The sequence below is a fragment of the Diadema antillarum genome, unplaced genomic scaffold (genome assembly GCF_040938485.1).
Source record: "Diadema antillarum isolate AM-2024a unplaced genomic scaffold, OU_Dant_1.0 seq00001166_RagTag, whole genome shotgun sequence".
Classification (NCBI taxonomy): domain Eukaryota; kingdom Metazoa; phylum Echinodermata; class Echinoidea; order Diadematoida; family Diadematidae; genus Diadema; species Diadema antillarum.
Genome location: NW_027271973.1, coordinates 275,001 through 297,003, shown reverse-complemented (window position 1 = coordinate 297,003; position 22,003 = coordinate 275,001). Strand labels below are relative to the sequence as shown.

The 22,003-nt window shown below is 39.4% G+C and overlaps 1 long non-coding RNA gene across 1 annotated transcript in view; it reads right to left on the bottom strand.

Moving 5' to 3' along the window:
- Window positions 1–22,003, bottom strand: part of LOC139744403 (uncharacterized) — a 133,646-nt gene that overhangs the window by 85,847 nt on the left and 25,796 nt on the right. The window contains exon 2 of the long non-coding RNA XR_011711824.1: window positions 3,969–4,055. This is a non-coding gene — a long non-coding RNA (uncharacterized lncRNA). The remainder of the gene's footprint in view (window positions 1–3,968; window positions 4,056–22,003) is intronic.

Sequence of the window (22,003 nt, the reverse complement as noted above, 5' to 3'; positions counted from 1 at the left end):
TGATAAACACACACATACATCCAAACACACTGACCTTATGGGAGCTACAAATGTATACTGGAACTATATTTCCCTTTAAAAAAAGAAAGAAAAAATGATAATAACATAGTACTAGCTTTGATGATCAACGACAGTAGGGCCTATACGCCACATATCTAGCGAGCATAATTTTTCGGGAATCAGGACTTCCTGACAATTTTGTGAGTGGTTAAATTCGCAATTGTGAAGTACAGACTGAAGAAAGAAATGTAGGTCACCTATGCGTGTATGTCACATTCATATCATGATCGGAGTTAATATTTTTGCGTGTTTTCAAATTCGCAAATATTACCTGGACTTGCAAAATTTGCTGAAATAAAGACCTCATTAAATATATGGCGTATAGAGTACTGGTTCTAATAATGAAACAAGGGACAATATGTATTTTTTTCTTTACTTTTGTTCAAACGGTACTGCATATCTTGGTATGATACACATCAAATTGACAGTTTGGATGAATAGACCACCACTAGGAAATTTGATTCAGAGTTGGTATTTTTACAGAATCTACTTTCATTAAATGCACTGGGCATAAAACTCCACTGGATGTGGAGTTGGAGTTGTCAGAACCTGTTCCGTAAGAATGGGAGGTATAAACAAATCCATCAGTACCTTTACACCAAAGAGATGACCCCAATGAAGACAGTACCAAGAAACTTTCACGACATCTCAGAACACACGCATAAACTCATCTTCTCAGTGGTCTTACTCAAAGGTTTAGGGCGGCAGCAAGCAGTGAAAATAAAAAACCTGGAATAAATCAGGGCGTAATCACACACTATCCATCACCGAGGGCCATGTGTCATGGCCAATCCATTCGCCCCTTTGCCCAGTGGTCAATTTCTGGCCACTGCCAGGCAATGAAAGGCTTTTGCAATGGGAGTAACTGCTAGAATGGGTCGCCTCAAAATGGGTCGATCAATGGCACACCACTTTGCCCATGATTCCATCCAGAGACTACAGAAGGATCCACGAGCACCTATTACACTGCTCCAATCACACAGATTCCTTTCCATATATATGCCTTCTGGTGCAGTGAGCTTGATCATACGGCGGAAATGCCCAGAGATTCCTGATCAGTGAGTGACTGGTGCTACAAATTGCACTATATTGGGGGAAATTTGGAAGGTCAAGTGCTTTCTATGCTTTAAAAGCACTCCAGTCAAAATCAACAGGGGGGGGGGGGGTGAGAATGGTGCTGACCTCAATCTTTAACATGTATTATGGCAACTCTACCGATCAATTATACATAACTCAAACAAAGTGCGACATCTAGGCATTTGGAGCATCAAAAATGTAGCTTTCACAAGTAGGTTGAAAGATGTATAAAGCCTGCTATGAAGTGGGCCAGGATTTATCCAAATAATCCTACTCAAGCTCCGGTTCATCCTTTAAAAAGATTTCTGCATCATCCTAATTCCCTATTCTCTGCCTGTTTCTGTGGTAACATACACAAATTATATACACACATTGTGTACTTTACTTTGGATAAGAGCCATGACTTACTAGCACGCCCTCCTTCACCTTCCAAATTAACAGATCAATTACTGAAAAGAAAAACAACTGTGAATATTTGAATTCTATCAAGTTCACTCAGAATAAAAGAAAAAAAAAATAAAGGAAAATGGGAAGATTTCTGACAGAAAAGCAGTCTGTATTTACCACCAATTGATACAGCTTGTCATGCTACTGTAAAGCAAGATATTTTCGCGGCAAGAAATTTTTGTGAAATGCCACTGGCAGTCAATGCATACAGGTTGTATAGTGTAGACAAGAACTTTCTCATGCATTTTAATTTCACAAATCATGGCTCTCGCGAAATTTGCGAAATTAAAATGCACACAAACATTCCTGGTTTTACAGTACTTCAAAATCATTGTGCACAGTTCGGGGGAGGGAAAGGGAATCGGCAATTTGGAAAACACTCCATAATAAAAAGTTACTGAACTATAACATTGGTTATATTCATGTTATCTGTATAACAATGACTGGATAATTGCACTTGTTGCGCTGCATAGATTCCACTCTTACTCAAGAGATAGGAAAATGTGAGGGCATTTTCATCTTCCTTTACGGCAACCATTCAAAGAGAGACAACACTGAACTCAATTTACAAGTATGAGACTCAGGTCAATAGATTGTTAGAATAGTGCACTTGAAATTCTAGCTACTCATGCTGGTACATGTAGATGTATGCTGAACACGCAATGGCACTGGCATTTGTAATGTTGTTTGGCTTCTTTTTTCTTTTCTTCTTCTTTTTGCTGTTGTTGCAGTTGAGTGGCAGTCAAACTGTCTCTGTGCCAAAAGATATCTATAATGGCCAACCTTCTCTTTTACTGGCTTGTTCAGGGAGAAAAGGGGTAGAAAAACGTGAAAGGCTACAAGTACAATATATATGAAAGTGACAAATTTCCCGTCTCTGTTGTCGGCACACTAATGTTGAAATACTCATGACCAATAAAGAGATGACTGAGAATTTTATCTCTATACATCATGTACAGTGAAGTGGACGATGTTTCCAAAGCTCCACAAGTTCTATCGCACCTCATCGCGAACCCCAAACCAAATCTTCACACCTTTGCATCATCGCTTGGAGAGGAAGCGGGGAATGAAGATAGCGACGAACGCCACTGACAGACTGGTTTTGGAGCGGGATAATTCCATAATTCACCCCAGTGTTGTGTTTCTTTCCCAGCAAATTGGAATTTTCCTATGACAAACAACACTGACTGATTAGGGATTTACCACATAAGTCTGTGCCATCTCTGAACTCACTTGCATAATCCCCAGCCTCAAGGGGGAACAAAATTACAAGAAACTCCAATCTCATCATAAACCTTTCTCAGGTTCGGCAGTCATCTTTCCATGCTACTTTCTTTTTCGTTTGACTTTTTTTTCTTCAAAATTCTATCCTTCTTCAATCTCACTGCATAAAATCGTGTATGACTTTCAGTTATTTCCAACATAATCCCCCCCCCCCCCCACAGTCAGTGACTGTTTTCAGAAGAATATAAACAAAATTGTAACCCTATATCTTCTGAGCACCCTAATACATAGTTTAAAAATGCTTCAATCCCATAATACTACACTACTTCAGGGGAACTATTGTTCCAATATTGCTATCAACAAAACCAATAATGTGACAGCACGTGGTTTATTTCATTCTCTTATACTAGTATTTGAGAAGTATTTGCAGTATCTCACAAGTACTACTCACATTATCATCTTAGTTTGGTCCAAAATAGTATTTGTGCTCCAAATCTTATCATTTCTACCAGAATATATACTTCACAGGCTTGCTTTCAAATAGGTCCCATCATATTTCCCTGGTATTTTAAGTGAAATACTTAAGTTTTGATTAACTGACTGTTATATCGTAATTATAACATTTCTTTGCAAATCCAAGTTGGATATTATACGTAATTCTATTTTGTTACATTTGTTTTATTTTTCAATGAGAAATACAAAATTACATTGAAATTGAAATTGAAATTGGAATTGATTATCATTTCATGCGGCAGATGATGCAGACACTAATAGCAAGAGCCCGTGTGAAGATCATGACATTAGTCATATTTGTATTTTCAAAAATTCAAAACATATAGAATTTCAAGAAGTCTCCTTCGAGTCACCTGTTAATTATGAAACATATTCAGTTTGATGTGCCTTCTACGAAATATGAGACTGGATGTATGTGACCCAAAGACGCGGAAAATTTCTGGAGACGCTGAAATCGAACCCCCGAGTATAGAATAAGAGGGAAGCGGGGGTAAATTTGCTAGAATTGGCTGAAACCTGAATATTGGGGCAGGAACACTTACAGGCAGGGAGGAGGAGAAGAAGATGAGGCGGGCGAATCAGAGGAGGAAGCAGATATGAATATGAGATGGAAAGGGTCATGGGATGGCAGCGACGAGTGCTCTTACCGGTAATCAGATGCTGTATGATTTTGACAAGACGAACAGAACGGGAATCTCTGGATGTTGGACTGATGGTGGGCAACTGTCTCTGGCCTGTGGAAGAGAAAGAATAACAACGACGGGTTGAGATGCGATCACAACGAATAGATATCTCGATAGTCTACTCCTCGATAACACGACCTACTTGTAGTCTTCAGTAGATATCAATTTGGTCGCTACCGCTGAACATATCCCTCAAACTCATCCCAAACTCTGCCAAGTTGATACACAAAATTAGCAAGGATGTGGCAAATAACTTGAACTTTGTGACCCAAGTTCAAACGGTCATTTACAGGTCACAGAGACATGGGCAGGGAACTGATCCTAATCAGCCCAAACCTTGATGACAAGGAAATATGGTTGAGTCGGGAACCAGACAGTATTCAGTCAAGACAGTCTTCTTATTTAGAGTGAGGCTTCCTTCTGGTGCCCATAACTACCTAAACAGAACTTGGGCAGGCTCAAATGCACCGCTTTCCATCAAAAAAATTAATGATGCCCCAATTACCGCGATGGATTCGGTTCCCTCTACCGACAGATTATAGCGATAACAAGATAGAGACCTTTAGCAGCAGACAGTGGCATACCGACTAGTGAGAGTGTGAGAGAGAGAGAGATGCACAACCGGGTGGATGAAGATGACGGTGGTGATGAAGGAGGTTGAGGAGGAAAGGAAGAGCCTCCAGGAGCAGTGGGGTGGTTGCTAGCGAGCTCAGGACTGAAGTGAAGGTGCAAGCAAACTCTCGCTAAGCATGCCACCTAGGCAGCCCTCTACTTATCTCTCTCTCCGTCTCTCTCTCGCAGACACACAAACCTGCGTGTGCGCACACACAAACACATCCTTTACTTCACGCGTCAAGCGGATCCCTCAGTCTCTCTCTCTCTCTCCCTCCCCCTCTACCTCGTTCTCTCTCCCTCTCTCTACCTGTCTCTCTCTCTCAAATCAATATCCAAATTAATTTGGCCTGCAATCAATGCTGGGCGAGTGCTTAGTCCCAGCTAATGACATTACTGATGCAGAGTAGCATGCTAATGAGCAACGCCATGCATTGGGGGCCTGTGCTCTCCCTACAGCTGGTATACCGTCGACAGATTGCGACATTTGAAGGAGAGAGGGAGACAGACTGTCAGGGATGGCGAGAGAAGGAAGACACTGAGATAGCGGGACAGTGAAATGGTGACGAAGAGCCCAAATCTTGGATGTCTTCTCCTGAAGTCTGGCTTGGCAGCCCACAGCCGACCAATTTTATAACATTCCTACAGTGTGAATGCTCTCTTATCAAAAGCTGTGGTGTATTGACCAATCTTTAAAAGTTTGTACTGAGATTTGATTGTTTTTAAACACCAGATTATAGGGTACTACTTGGCATGGACTTTGTTTTTTCTATATGACAGATACAAGGTCGGTGATTTGGCTCAGTCGACAGCACGTCCACCTCCGACCAAAGGACCTGGGTTCGATTCCCGAGTCTAACTGTGCAATGTTGTGTGTGATCGCACTGTCCCTCTATATATTAAAGAGGCAAAACATTCTGTCCCTCAGATAGGACATTAAATGGAGGTCCTGTGTGTGACAAAGTCACAACTCATGCATGTATTTAAGATCCTGCTTCATTTATTCATCGTTATTAAGAGTAGGGTGCAAATCCCGGTATAGTGCCTCACTAAACTGTGAAAACTGGCTAAAGTTACACACATAATTTATGCAATTGATAAATACGATAAATGGTATTTTTCATTCTTTCTTTTTTTCTTATCAAAGAATTCCTAGCCATGATAAAGATACTTCAATGGTATGTGTTTTGAAAATAAAAACAGACAAACATAGTCTTCCTTGGCCAGGTGGACCTCTTCAGGATAGAACTCCAGTGCATGCTATACATTGTTGGGGTTATATACATTACAATAAAGACTCTATCAAAGGACAGGCATAGACGTGCAAATAGCACCATACCGTGGGACACTGAATTTACCAAATGGTTATTAAAATGCAGGGCAAAAGAATCAGTGAGTGTTCTATAAAAAAAAAAGGTACAATGCACTTCACACACATGAAGATACCTACAGTTCAGACATGTCGCATTTAAAACTATATAAGCCTGAAAATGCAAGACCTTACTTCTACTGCCTCCATAGAATAACCTACTTACACTATACCTACCTACCCACCATCTATTTATCTATCAATCCAAAATCTACGTAGGTGGACATCTTTCTGAAACTTTTGACTGCTGTGGCAGGGATGGAATTAGCATACCTTCCCTGCGCGAGCTCGCGTGCCGACTCACCAGTTGTCTTGCTCGTTAGCGTCCAAGGCTCAGCACAACGTCTTGCGTCAAATGTTTAAGCAGTCTTAATCTAATGATTTTACAATGCTCATTAGTTGTGGCTCATATTGCACGGGGATAGAAAGAGTGACGGAAGTCAATAGGAGAAGACTTTTTGATGGGTCGCTCTGCTGGCTCGCCACAGACGCAACGTGACGTTGATGAAGTGCAGACGAGAAGAACAAGGTTTTCTTCCCGAACACCTAATCAATCCTTTCGCTATCAATATTCTATCACGTGAATGCCCTTTGAATTTTTGATGCCTCTCAATGCATCCCATTCCTGACAAAGATGAAGGGAAGTTGGTTTTTAAAAAATTGGAAGCATCAAATGACGACGCTGCTTCATCACTTTTACGTTCCCTCTTTCTTCCCCTCCTTCTCTTGCTCATTCTTTCATTCTTGATTAATAATCTTTCTATCACACTATGTATCAGCATGCCACATACTATAGATCTATAGATGACTGGTGACACTATAAGTGTGCAGAAATATAATAACACTGATGAAAAATCCTGCAAATACATATGGTAAAGCGGTAGATGACAATGTTAACTGAAATATGTAAATCCATTCTGATTTGTATGAGATAGTGCCGAACTCTGTGATGGCTTGTTCCTCCAACTTTAGCAATAGGCCCTTCATTTTCTTCTCCTCAATATACTTTCTCTTCCTTGATGACAGCACACCCCATCTGCCTATTTTTACACTGCCAAAACACTCGCCTCCACTTCCAATTAGGTGACATAACCTATTCATTAGATGGCATACACTAATTAAACAAGTCCTTTTAAAGGACAAGTTCACCTTCATAAACATAAGGATTGAGAGAATGTAGCAATATTAGTAGAACACATCATTGAAAGTTTGAGGAAAATCAGACAATCCGTTCAAAAGTTATGAATTTTTGAAGTTTTTGTGCAGTACCCGCTGGATGAGAAGACTACTGCAGTGTATGAATAACTTAGATGTCACATGCGTACAACAATATAAGGAAAATATAAAGAGAATTTCACAAAATTCCATCTGTTGAAAAAAGTATACATTCCCCTGACTCGTTACCGACAAATGTTATGGGTAATATTATTCCCCCTGCCTTTAGAAAGAGGCAAGTCAAGTGCTCTTTTATTATGCGAAAAAAGTGAAAATATGTTGAATTTTCTTTTACATTTTCTTTATACTGTTGTACGCATATGACTCACAAGCTGTAGTAGTCTCCTCATCCAGCGGTTCCAAGACAAAAATTTAAAAAATTCATAACTTTTGCATCGATTGTCCAATTTTCCTCAAACTTTCACTGATGTGTTCTACTAACACTGTTGCATTTTCTCAATCCTTATGTTTATGAAGGTGAACTTGTCCTTTAATAGATCATCGACATCGCATTTGTTCAAAATAGAGGGCAGCAGAGTGAACCTACGTGCAGAGTCTCCTTTCCACTTTCTCTGAGCACGTGTTTACATGTCTCTTTGAAACTGAAGCAAGTATTATACAAACTTCTGCCACTATCATGTACATGGAACCTTAGTGAGGTAATTTTCAGTAGAGATGAAGAATCGATATATGAATTGTATTATACTGAGAATGTAAGAAGCAATGTAGAACATTTCTTTTTTTCTGGGTTTGCATGAAAGAAGCAACTTGGTCTTGGAGGATGGATATAACGCAATATCTTCAATAGATTCAATGAAATGTGACAAAAATGTTTTTTGGGAAGCCTGAAACTTGTGTAATTCAAGGGAAAATAAAAAAAAAAATACAAATGAATGAAATACATGTAAGGACCCTTGCAAGCAACTTTTCATCATCATTTTCCATCATGTCATATCTCTGAACCCTTGTCCTCCCCACACATCATGAATGATCTGTCCCTGAGCGAACACGATGACCCAATAAAATCCCACATTTACCCCTCTAAATATTCTCACAAACCCTTCCAAACGGCAGATTCGGCACCTGGTGCGGCGGGGCTTTGCACTTTACGAGAGGAGCGCTCCATACAAACACGATGATCACACAAAATGTCCCCCTCCTGCATTATTCAGCGTGCTATTCTCCTGCCAAACTCACTGCTGTCGTCCCCACTTCTTGGTGTCCCACCATTTGATCAATTATTCAATGAATGCAAATCACAGCCATTCTTCTCCCCCTTTTCAACGCAGTGACATACCTCAGCAGTAAAAGTGGCAGGATGATCAGTATAAAATGTGCTACAATTAAAAGTAAATTAATCAAAGGTGACAGTTATGGTCAGGACCTAATAGAGGCACACATACATCTTCTCTGCAGGGCAATGATACTGTACATGTGGCTAAAAACTGGATGTGCATTAAATGTCATCTAGCAGGACTCTCCATAATTGACATGGTCGCTTTGATTAAAGGTATTTCACTCTATCTTTGTTTTTTTTCCAAAGTTGTGTCAATAACACCTGATAGTTCTGTTCAAAGCTTTGTTAACAACACCTGATGGTTTTTGCAGTGCTGAAGGTATGATCTACAGTTTACTTTTTGTTCATGTCTCCCATACAGGTGTACAGTGTATGTCATCGGCTGAGAAACATAAGGGCGCTATCCCAATTTTGGGGGTCTTGCATTATTGGTATCGTATTGTAGAGCTCGATCTCCTCTACATTATGGCATGAATCTTAAATTACTTTCATTTTTAGTAAAATGTTAAAAACTGAAACCAAAAGAGTGCTATTCTACCTGATATTTAGAACAATTCCTATAAATCTACACACTTTTGATTAAATAAACTCTTTATTTCATGAAAATTGATTGTTTTGTTTTTATTCATGCTCAAATCTTAGACTGCAATAGCGCCCTTACAGTTCTCAGCTGACAATGTTACCTTTACATCAACTGGTGTAGTCAGGTAATCAAAAGGTCAATGTTAACTCCTTTGTGACTCACAGTTTCAAGGATTATTTCAGACAATTACAGGTACATGTAAGACTTGACCTAAACCTATTCTTGAACTTGAATTATTTCTCACATGTTGATTAAAAAGGCTAATCCTCTCACATAAAGAATACCTACATGTATATAGTTAGAAATCATTAAAATTTGTATTTGTTTTTACAAAGGTCTCAGTGTACATAGACTTGCTTGTAGCTTGATTATCTTCATCAACTATCTGTTTGGGAAGTCATATACTGTATGTACATGTAGCATTAAAAATAAAAGTCAGGGAGGTGTATCTCAATATCATCTAAAGAGCTTTGTTGAAACAAGAGTGAGACTCTTGAAAATAATGTTCTTTCCATCAGAGAGAGAAGGAGCATCATTACAAACATGGCAGATTGTACAACATACGTGTAGTCCATCTATCAAATTTGGACCAGATATTCTCCACTGAATGCCCAACTCATTTCATTTTAATTTTTTCTCCTGATAAACTAATAACGACCTCATTCACAAGTCTTTTTACATCTTTGAAAAGAGTCACATTCATTGCAAGCTTCACCACATCTGATTTCGCTTCCACATCTAGTTTAATATTCATTGATAAAAATAACAAAATCATTCTACGAAAGTAAACATCAGTTTGATATTGCAACTTGGAAAAAGAAAAAGTGACAAAAATCACTCACATCATTAGCATATATTTGTACTCCGAGGGTTGTAGAACAGGACATATTTTACACACACACACACACACACACACACACACACACACACACACACAAAGAGAAAATATGGGTGAATTTTGTGTTTCGTTAGACCTATTAGACTTCGGACACTGCACTTAATAAACGACTTCCATGTATTAAACTGACATGCATGATGCTATACAGGTGTAATCTACATGGGACTTCACACATTTACTGAAAAAAAAAAAAATTAATACTTTTCATTAAAGCTCTTGATGCACTACTGTAAAAGTGGTTTCTTTCACAGTGGTTTTATTTTCGTGCTTTTCGCGCCTTCAGGTTGAAGCGCGAATTTAACATCACGCGAAAATGTTTTGAACTCGCCGCTTGTTACAACGCTATTGCGCACTTGCACACACAAAGATTCCGCGCATTGAGTGTATTGATGGTCAACACACACACAGCGATACCGCGTAATGTAGGTACAGGCATGTTATAAAGTACTCGAGAGATGGAATTTCAGGTAAGCTTGCATTTAATTTTGATTTTTATTTAATAAATAAAAGAATAATTGGATTATAGTTTTGGTTTTCATGTGCAAAATAAAACAGTTTTTGCCAACCGTGAATTTAAACACATGCAAAAAAGTCAGCACCGATGGAAACCACGAAAGTATCTGTACGCGAAAGAAACCACTTGTACAGTATCTGCTTTGTGCAATTTCATAGCAGATGAGCCAGACATGTGTCCCCAGTGTGTATGTCCCCCTCTCCTATTTAAACTCCAAATCAACCTCCGTGAGATGGAGTCTTCTTATGAAGAGAACTGCACCACATATTTGCTCTTCCACCACCTTAATAGTGACATGCCAATCAACTGTAGATTAGATGAAGGGAAAATTGTGACTTGCACTGCTTATACTAGTCTCAATGCAAGACACTGCAATCTGATGCCAGTGTTTCCTTCCATGTGGTACTTGCCAAAATTTAAATGTCAAAGTACAGTTGGTAACACCTCGAAACCTAAACACTTCTCTTTGCCTCTTCAACATTCAAAATTCTGTACTAAACTACCACTGTGTGGTGTATAGCCTGAGGAAACATAATTTTAAATGTATGCATTTTTCCCATAATTTTGTTTTGTTTTATTTCATGCAACATACAAACTGCAATGATGCAAAAATAAATGAGTTTATTTTTTCTTGAATATTACATATCTAAACATCAAAAGTATTAAAAATCTTAATTCGAAATGAATTTCCAAACAGTCTTTCAAATATATTTGTCCAATCCACATTTCTTATTTCTCTTACATCATAACATATAATAAAATTGTTCAATATATCTTTAACTTTATCACAATACAAAAATGAATGTGAATATGTCTCTATTTCATGTTGGCAAAAAGAACATTTATTTCTATTGAAAAACAAATAAACAAATTGTAGACGTTGTACATGCATGCACGCACACACACACACACACACACACACACACGCACACGCACACTTCCATTGCCTTTACAAATTAGCCATTTTCACTACAAAAAAAAAATATGAGTCACTTCATCTGGGCCACTTGCATGCCAGTTTCTCATGTTTGTCTCCAACTGTAACACATGCATCACTTGAGTCTAAGAGCAATTAATTAACGACCATCATGGCCTCATCTGCCTGTAAGAAATTAATCTTAGCGCAGGCTTCAAAGACAAGATGAGAGAGTTTAATATCACTCGTGTGTTGAAATCACCCATGTTACAAGTAAATCTTTTTGTGCACACTTGAAATCTTTTCCCACTGGGTAGCTCACAAGTCTTCCTCTTAATCTCATTTCAATTTTGAGAGCAATAAGAAATCACCTCATATAATTCCTCCTCTCTTATTGCAGTCAAAATTATTTTTCTTTTCTCTGCAAAACTTATTTCTATTCCCTGTAAGATTCACCTCTGTCAGAATGTCAAGTGCCCAGGCTCTACCACTCTCATAGCTATGCTGAAGCTTGGTGAGGACGTATCGTATGGCTGCTTGCTGCCTCGCTGGCCCCGGTTAGAGGCCGGCAGAATTGTTGTCTCAACTATATCGCTGTTCCCGCTTGGTTTTCCATAATTTTCATTTCTACGAATATCCCGAGTATGCGAGGGGTGCTGGAGAAATGCAGCTTGATCTTTTTCCACCACCAAGAATTAAACTGATTCTGTCGTGATGTTTTTCTTCTGCAGCAATGGAGTGGTATCCTAGCAGTATGTCGCCTGAAGGGGATCCTCTAACGTGTCTCGTTCACATTTCAGTTGGAACCTCATTTCATTTCGGAGTTCTCCAGCTCACAACTGATATGTCACATCAGATGACTTCAATTCATCACTTGATATGATCACTGATGATAGATAGATTCACTGCATAAAAAATGTTGTTGAATAAAGTATTTTTGCTGACATTCAAGTCTAACATCTTTATATTTCCATGGTACATAGTAGACTAATAAAAGCAAAATGGAAGTGATCAACAGTCTGAATCAATCAAATGTATTCTGAAACAGGTGCACATGTCATTTTACTTTCATCTAATTCCACTTTCAAGCCCTGACTACAGCTTTTGCAAATGAGGCAGTTCAAACAAATTTGGTTCAAGTTTGTCAAAATGGCCCAACTACTACATAAAATTTGGGATGTATTCATGGAAATGCCTTTCTTTTCCATTATACATCAGTAATATTGTCGAAAGATTGGTGTGAAGTACTTTTCCTAGTAAATATTCAGTTACACTTCATTAATATGATGCCATTTTGATATTAATGAATGAATGTAAAACTGAGTTCCTATGACATTCCATTTTTCCAATGGTTCCCTGAGGTTGTGAAGCTTTCATATCATACGAAAAAAATATATATATATTTTATGAGAAATGTTATCAATCAAGCAAGAGTTTAACAAATTATGCAGCTAGATTCTGCAGAGCAAAGCATGCAGCATGACACCCTGAAAGAACAATTTAAGTAAATCTCAGATGTGGTTGCAACTTCTGGGTGGTAGCCTGCCTTGATTACATCAGGACGAGATTGATTGGAGCTGCATAATCTGAGACCCTTTGCCTCCGGGGAAGTTAACAGGGGCTGCAATTTTTTTCATAATTATATATCGAAAGGGGATGGGGTTCGTCAGATATTGTCTAACGAATGTCTCCTCGCTGGGCCATTCAAGAGATAGGAATCGGGAGATGGGGAATGGGATGGGGGATGGGTGGGTGGGGGGTTGGGGGTGAGCTGCTAGTTCATTGTTGGCAAGCACATTGCTTCAGGCAGCATGATCCCGACACCTGAGCACTTCCATAACGGGGACGGAGACTCTCATTATCAGCAAAAGATCACCAAGACGTGGATTTTCTGTATAGCATCTGTGTAGTCATGAATGAAGCTATGTTGTCACGTTGCGTCTGTGTAGTCAATGAATGAAGCGATGTTCTCTTGTTGCATCATTTCCTTGAACAGTCCTCCTTGGCATTTCGCTATTATCTAGTCAGTGGAAAACGTGCGACTCACAAGACACATTCATATAATATCGGCATCACGCAGCAGAAGACAGTTATTGCACCATCTTAACTAACTTCCTTCCACTGATAGCTTTATTGTTTCCATTAATCATATAAATGTTAAATCAGAAACTATTACAAAAGCAGGGAATTTATGACTGAAATTTCAATATTTCAGCTCAAAAAGCTCAGTTTCAGGAGAGACAATATGATAACATTCTTCCACAAAAGTAATGCATATTGAACTCGTTGAAGTATCCTTTTTCTTTGCAAGTCTGTCACCTCATTTCAAATTACTGAATGAAGTCATTTCTTTGTTCATATGCCTTAGATACCAAACAAGTGAATAATCATAGAACTTCTGATTCATATTCCCTGAAGAGCATAATAAATAAAAATTGGTTGAGTTTAGTGATGCTGTAAGTAGATGATATTGAAAAACCAGGATGGACACTTCATTCACACAGCCACCAATAGCAGCAATTTTTTGCATCATGATTTGAATAGCAATGCAAAACCGGTATTTTTATGTGTGTGAACATAATAATCGTGACAATTAATGAGATTCAAATTGTGCAACATTAAAAGCGCAACTTTTCTGAAATATTCAAATTAATGAAACAGTCACTTTTTTCAAAAGTCACAATGACTTGCCATGAGAAATGGGTATGTTTTTAATATTGCATGATGCAAGGGGCATGTTGGACTCTTCAAAACAATCGGGTCAAAGTCAGGTCAAACTCTGTGACTCACATTGGGCCGAATGCATAAAACAAGCAAAAGCACAAGCTCGTCTAGCAAAAGGTCTAGCTCAAGCAATTGCTTAACTCCATATGCATAACCTTTTGCTTGTACCCATACCTTTTGCTTGTCCCGCACAAGCAATTGCTTGCGTTTTCAACAAAAGGAACGTCACGCCTGTGCGAACACAAGAACAAAGGCGAGTGTGACAGCATGTATTTGAAAGGATGTGTGTGTGCGAAACATTTCCTGACATAGCAATAGAGCCATGAAATGGCACTCATAAATGCGCACACAGACGCACACACACATCTATACACACACACGTACTGGCTGATTCCCATCACTGCTTATATAGAGATAGCTCGGATCTGCCAGATCTCACGTGGAGAGAGGTCTCCTTGCTCTCCACCGAAGTCAGACATCTACCTGTTTTTCATCACATTTTGCGTGCTGACCACTGGACATTCCCGTTGTTGAAATGAAAAAGTTTCTAACACTGCTAAAGAGTAATTTCTTGTAGATTTATACCACTCCTGCACAAGTGTGGTCTTTCTTGTATGAATGTGAAAATGGTACTTAAAAGGGAACGTCCAAGTTAAGCAAAAGCTCAAGTTCATTTTACAGAGCTTAGAAAATCGTAAGCAATTGCTAGCAAGAACAAGCAAAAGGTATGTTTTATGCATACGTTTTTAAGCAAACGCTTGGTCTCTAAGCAAACGCTTGGTCTCTAAGCAATTGCTTGCGGGCAGCAAGCAATTGCTTGTGCTTGCTAGCAAAAGCTTCTGCTTGCAAGCAATTGCTTGTTTTTATGCATACGGATTCGAGTAAAAGGCTAGCACAAGCAACTGCTAGGTTTTTGCATCCGGCCCATTATATGCGCAGTTTGGCCTCACTCAAACAAGTGCAACTTGGGTCGCGATTTTTCTTCGAGAACTGGTGTGATTTGGATCACAATTTTTTTTTTATGCCTGTGTATTTGTGAACTAGAGCATAAGAAAGTGTGATTTGAATCGCTCTTTCGGTGTGTGTATATGGGCCTAAAATCTGTTCCTTTATACCCCTGTAGGAAGTGTGAGATACAACCTGCAGGAATGTGAAACTTCTAATGTGTTGACTCTGTAAATAATCAGCTGACCGTTGAGGAAGATATACCCGACAAGTAATCCTCTTGGACTTTGGTCCTAACTACCGTTAGCTGTCAGTTGTTAGCGTAGGAGAGAAGAGAGATTCCGCACCAGGTCGGTGCACAGATTTGGGGGTTTTGTTTGCAAACAAGCTCCATGTATCGGTGAGCACAAAGGAATACATGCCACCAAATCTTGGGGGGTGGGGTACAGATTGGGAGTCACTGACACACTGTGTGTGCACTACAATTTATCCCACTGTGCCATCTACTTGGCATGTTTGGTTCATGTACATGACCAAGGACACATTCGTCTGCTGGAATGGCTTTGAGAAAATTGCATCAACTACCACTGACTCTGGTGACGCACAAGTGCGGGCCTTTTTTCCATCTTGACAGTCCATATTTATCGTGTTATGTTCAGGAGACATTCCGTTTAGATTCATTCCGAGGATTGGTGATTCATCTCCACATTTGCAAACAACATTATAAAAAGCGGTGGCCTTCCATTGAAAGCAATCCTTATCACAACAGAAATTTTAATCTGTGCTCACTATTAAACTGGCATCTGAAAAGTACAATGTGAAATTGGAAAACACGGTGCTTCCTGGTTTAGTAGTGAGGAATGAAAATGCGATGTTTGGTCTTTTGTTTGCTGATTTCTCTGAGCACAAATATCCTCACATCATGTCGGGATTCACAACCTTTGACCTCCAAATGTTTCCAGATCATCAATTTTTTAATATGTTATGGTTAAAATTCAAAGCTATAATAACACTGAACCAATGCCTCATTAAGACCTCATTCTTCCCCTTCCTATGATCTTGGAACAAACTATGGACTTCTTTCTGGTATTGATATGAGATTGATTCCAGTTTTCCCAGACTAGTTCCATTTTTCCAACAATATACATTGCTTTTAATAATTACTTACTTACTTACTGCCCATTATGCCTCTATTGGCATGTAGGGCAGCAACGAACATCTTCCACTTCTGACGGTCCTGGGCGAGTTTCTGGATAGATCCCCATGTATGTTTTAGGGCCTTTAATTCTCCTTCCAATGTTCTTCTCCAGGTGGTCTTGGGACGTCCCCGCTTTCTCTTCCCTTCGGGTGTCCAGTGAAGTGCCACACGAGTGATATTTTGATAATATTTATATAATATTTTAATAATTGCTCTTGATATATTGAGGGCACAGGCTAGATGTATAATTTGCTGATAAGATGTAGACAAGAGGGGAAATACAGGAGCTGCAACATAAGCAGGAATTCTCTCTTTTCTCAGAATTTTATCTGTCTCTGGGGAGTGTATGTAGAACCCAGACTCGGCTTTGTCTTTCCACAGCAAGCCAAGCATGGTCCTCTTGTGGAATCAAACTCTCTGAACACTAACCTTATGCCATGATTGAGCTGAATTCAGCTGTCTATCAAACATTCTGGCAACAAACCTCCTCCAAACAGTGTGTCGTCAGAGAATGTCTCCATTTCAGCAGGTAATGTGTCTTTTTCTCCTCCATTATGATACTCTATACTGTTGTCAAAGTACTGTATACGCCGCATATTTCGCGAGGTTTTCATTTTCGCGAATTTTGCGAGTCAGGTGCTATTATTTGCAAAAATTAGAGACACGCGAAAAATAATGACTCTGATCCCGATATGGCTGTGACGTACATGTATGTATTTCTCCGTTCATACCGTACTCCACGATCACAAATTTGACCACTCCCGAAATCGTTGGGAAGTCTAGATTCACGAATATTTAGACTCGCTAAATATATAGTGTATACAGTATTCATATTTGTAAGTGATATGGAGACAATAGGTGCATGTGATCCTGTCATCCTCAGTAGAACCAATAATTGACTAGCAGTATGAATGCCAATCACAAAAATATTTGACAGTCTGAGGTTGACTGCTGGGCCATTCAGGGTACTGCCAATATGCAAATGTCTTCCAGAAAGCCCCGTTTCAGATGCATTGTGGGATGGCTCCGCAGCAAAGTTAGATCCGTGGGGTGTTTCATCAACGAGTTCGTCGGAGGTTTTCACCGACAAATTTGCTATCAGCCAATCAGACGCAAGGATTTCAGTAGCTTTTAACAGTTGTCAGTGTAAATCACTGACAAAAAGTGTCATGAAACGGTCCCCTGGTCTAGGTTGCATCCCGCTCACCAGAGCAGCACACGAACAGCATTCATATTGATATGTGACTGGGATGAGTCAGGGAATACGCACCATGCACACTTGGTAGAGCTTGCCAACTAACCAACCACGTCATATCTTTCATCCAGGGGTATTTTTGAAGATTTCTTTGCTTATGATACCATTGTGTGACCAGCACATTGCTACATGGCAGTGATGACCCATGACTTGAATGGCCACATATCAGTCAAATTGAAAATCTGTAAACTCTTTTTGTATGCCAAATTCAAACCTTACAGGAGAACAGTAGTAATGAACCAAATGCAGGGCTGCCAACCTTGAGTGAGAGTTTGGCGTGAGACACTGCGAGGGAGCGGAGCGACCTTGCTAGCGCCTGGCGGCCTGCTGTGCGGCCGTACGTACGTACGTACGTACTACGTACACAGTCAGTGTATGTAACGGAATGTAAAGCACACGTCATAGCCATACATGTACTGTAATTTGCCAAAAGTACAAGCTACGCTCACGTGGTATAGGTAGAAACCCATCGTAATCCAAAAGCTCGTCTTTGTGCACGAACCGAAAACGATTATTATTGGTTAAGCTTTACACCCGCGCGGGAAAAATCTCGAAATTTTGGTCTTGGGCATATCGATATTCGGAATATCAGAGAATTTAGAGATATATTTATTTTTGTAGTCATGTACATTCCATTTTGGGGGTTTAGCGTGAATTTTCATTTATCAGAGTGAGACAGTAAAAACTGGTTGAATTGCGTGAGTCTCACTCAATGCGTGAGAGTTGGCAGCCCTGCAAATGTATGCAATTAAATTGTATCGTATATGGATGAAGACATGAGTCGGGCGGAAGTGACATTGCTACTGAGCTACATCCTACAGTACATTTGTTACTGGGCTCTACAATGGTGCTTTGCGCATTGGTGGTACCCCAAATTCACAATGTTTTATTGCTTGCCTAGTCAGGGCGGGGTTCGTCCTCTTTCTTTCTTTTTTTTTCCTCTCTCTCTTTTATTCACGGCATGTATGGGTACAAGCGATACACAATGTTGTGCTGTATTCATGATCATTACGTGAGTGATCAATAGTGATACAGACAGCAGAAATTCGAGCCCACGTCAGTTGAAGTATGCCACATGATTAAATACTGCACTGCAAAGACAAATAGTTTACAGTCACAGTTGCACTACGTACCAGTATATATTTTGCTGATAAAGTAGATACACAAGGCACCTTGACATTGATGCAAAACTAGTTCAAAGTTTGCTGTCTGATCTGTTTGTTTTTTTCTGATCGATTTTTTTTTTTTCAAATCAGACTGCATGACATTTTAGTGAGCATTGATCTCATAAATGTACTGCGGCACTTAGGGGGAAAAATGTGCCATGCACAATGCTCTTTTCCTTTTATCCTGTATAAGTATTGATCCATCAAAGCCCTGTGTATCTTCACAAAAAATATTTCTTGGCAAAGTACTTTTTATACTTTGTTTTTAAAAAAAAAAAGATGTGACATCTCAGACAGAGCTGGGCAAGGAAAAGACACCCCAGGGTATCTAGCACATACGCCAAGTCTTGTGAACAGCTCTCAAAACCGACGTCCCGACTCCGTCGTGAGAGTATCGGTGCTGCCATAGATGCGACAAACTACAACTCGTGGGGTCAGAGGTCACAGCGCCACCTGCTCCTACGGACCAGTCCTGCGGATGCTCTTGTTCCCGACCGGAAACTCAAGATCGATGATCATCAAGAAGGGCTCGCAGTCCCATCCCTTCAGATATTCTTGGTTCGCTCTAGATCTCAACTCTCCACTCTTCCCACAATGTGCAGCAGTTCCCCTTGACTTTACTTTTGTTCTTCTCTCCCACCTCCTTCATTCTCTCTCGTTCTATCTCTCCTTCCACGTTGTCATGTCCCCTCTTTCACTCTCCTTCCCTCTCCATTACCCCTCTTTATCTTCTTCTAGTCTATCCTTGTCATCCACTACCAGCCCAACCGATGATGATTTCATTGGGTATCGTACTGTGTAGTTATTTTCATATAGCTTTTTGGAGTCACTCACTTGTTTGGCAAGTTTCCCAAAACCCAACAATGTGTCTATATATGCCATCCTTCAGCACAAAGTTATGAAGATACTGAACCTGAGGGTTCTATGAGTAGAACTTAAAGAGGAGTAGTACGAAAAAATACTACTAAAATATACATGAAAGTATGAAGCATGCTCAGACACAGGGAGATACTTGACTGCAAAGTAAGTTCAATGTAGAAACATCAGCCTAGAATCCACCCAAACTACTATTGTAAAAGATATCTACTCAATACAGTACTCTGCAAAGCCTGCTATTAAGTTACATTGTACATATGTGTCTACCCTACATGGTCACTCCATGCCGCAACAGCTGCATCATTCTCTACAAAGGTTGATGTTACCAAAGAGAGGAAAAGATATTTGATCCATTCTTGAATTTAAATTGGCATATTATAGCACCATCCATAGCATCAATAAAATCACATGAGATAAAAGCAAGTACCAGTACACACTGCTAGTTGTACTGTTAATCGCCAAACAATTGTCTTTGACTGCCCATATTCCAGCCTTAAGTACAGTAGGAAAAATTATGCATTTTGCTGAAAATTCTGAGTCGAGGCATGTAATATGAAGAAATCTTCATATTGAATTAAAGGTGGAACACTGTGTGAAGGCCTTGTACATTGTGGACAATAATGATTGTATGGCAATAAAATCTGCATGTGCATAGAAGTGTAGCAAGTAGTACATAATACTCTGGTCAATAACCATTAGCCATGCTGTGCACGCACATACACGTTTCACGCCTGGCCGGATAGCCAGGCAAGTAACAGCACGAGGGCTTATATTCTACCTACTTGGGATGGTACGCACCATGTGCAACGAGCACCTAACTAATAGTTAATTCACTGTCCCTGCCAGACCACTGAAAATTTAAAACTGTGTAGCACCGGCCTTAATATCCCAACACTTGCGAGGATCAAAATGTGCGAGTTCTCGCAAGTTATTATGGCACATCATAAATCAACCAGCTTGCAGGATGGTGCTATAATGGCACCCATCACGTCCCACAAAACACATTTCTCTGCTTCGATGTTGCCGTAAAATTGGAAATTTTCACGCATTTCGTACACCAGAAACTATCGCAAAAATTGATGCACCCAAACATTTTTGCTCACTATACAGTGTACAGTGTATATAACACAATTTAATGTTCTGATTCTGCACATTCAAAAATTGTGAAATTCATCTTACCCTGCCAAGCACAAAAAAAAATTGTTCAAGCAAAAATTTCTACTTGAAAGTATCTCTTTTTTATCATAATCTTTCTCATCTATTGCTAGTTTTCCCTGAGGTAGACCACACCTTTCCTTTCACCCAAGTCCTACGTATTTTGGACAAATGCTATTGTTTATTTCAGTTGCAGAACTTCTCACAATACTCCAATTCACAAAATCAACTATTGATCATTAAATGGGCAAAATGTATGAAGATTAGAATTTAATGTCTCTGTTTGAAATTGGCAATTGTTGGTTATTCCTTTTTTTTATTCCTTTTTTTTTTTTTGCAGCCTTACTGACTCTAGCCAGTTCCATTGCTACTATCTCTCTAATGATTTGTAGGATACACAGTAGATTTAGAGTTGGCAATCTAATAAGGACAAGATTTTAATTTCTGCAGAAATATTACCTCAGGAAATGGTGGGGTAAAAACCGATGGTTGATAATCTACTCTTGCAAAGCAAATATTTTGATGCCCACATTGCAGCATATCACATGATGCGTGGTCCATTAGTCACAACGACAAATCCACACAATCACTTCTTTCGACTCACTCGCTCATTGTATTTCTAAACATTTCAAAATCTGGTCACTTCCATATGAATAAATCCCAACAGATCTACTCATTACTTAACTTCCTGCATTTCTGGCCTAAAATTACGAGATTTTGATTGTAACTTCCTGTGATCACTTGCAGAGCACTCATGGATGGCAAAAAGATTTCATGAACTCCTTTTCTCGCATTGCGACCCATTCTGGGGCACGGCATATTGCGCTATCCCAAATTTAGCCCTACTGCAACATTTATAGCCATTAGCATCCCTATCCACCCCACCCTGCCATTTCTAACTTTATAGGAAACAAGCTACACATGTTACGCTGCTGTCGTAGTCACACTTAGTAAATGGAGGCCATTCATTTAACCGTTAAAGGTTGCCTGATGTTGGGGGAGAACAGTTGAGACAAAATCTGTAACGCTTCCTCTTTAGTTGCAATTACGTCAGAGAAAAGCTCTGCACAGAATCTCACATAATATTTAATACATAAGACTTCATTATCAAACAGCATCAGAACTGTCAAGTGATACAAATCATGATAGCTTTCCATGAACACAAATGGTGATGTTATAGAGCAGAATTTTGTGATTCTCATTTTGTATCATGTCAACTTAAAATCTGCACTAATACAAACACAGATTCACACATTCCCTTCGTGATAATCTTTCA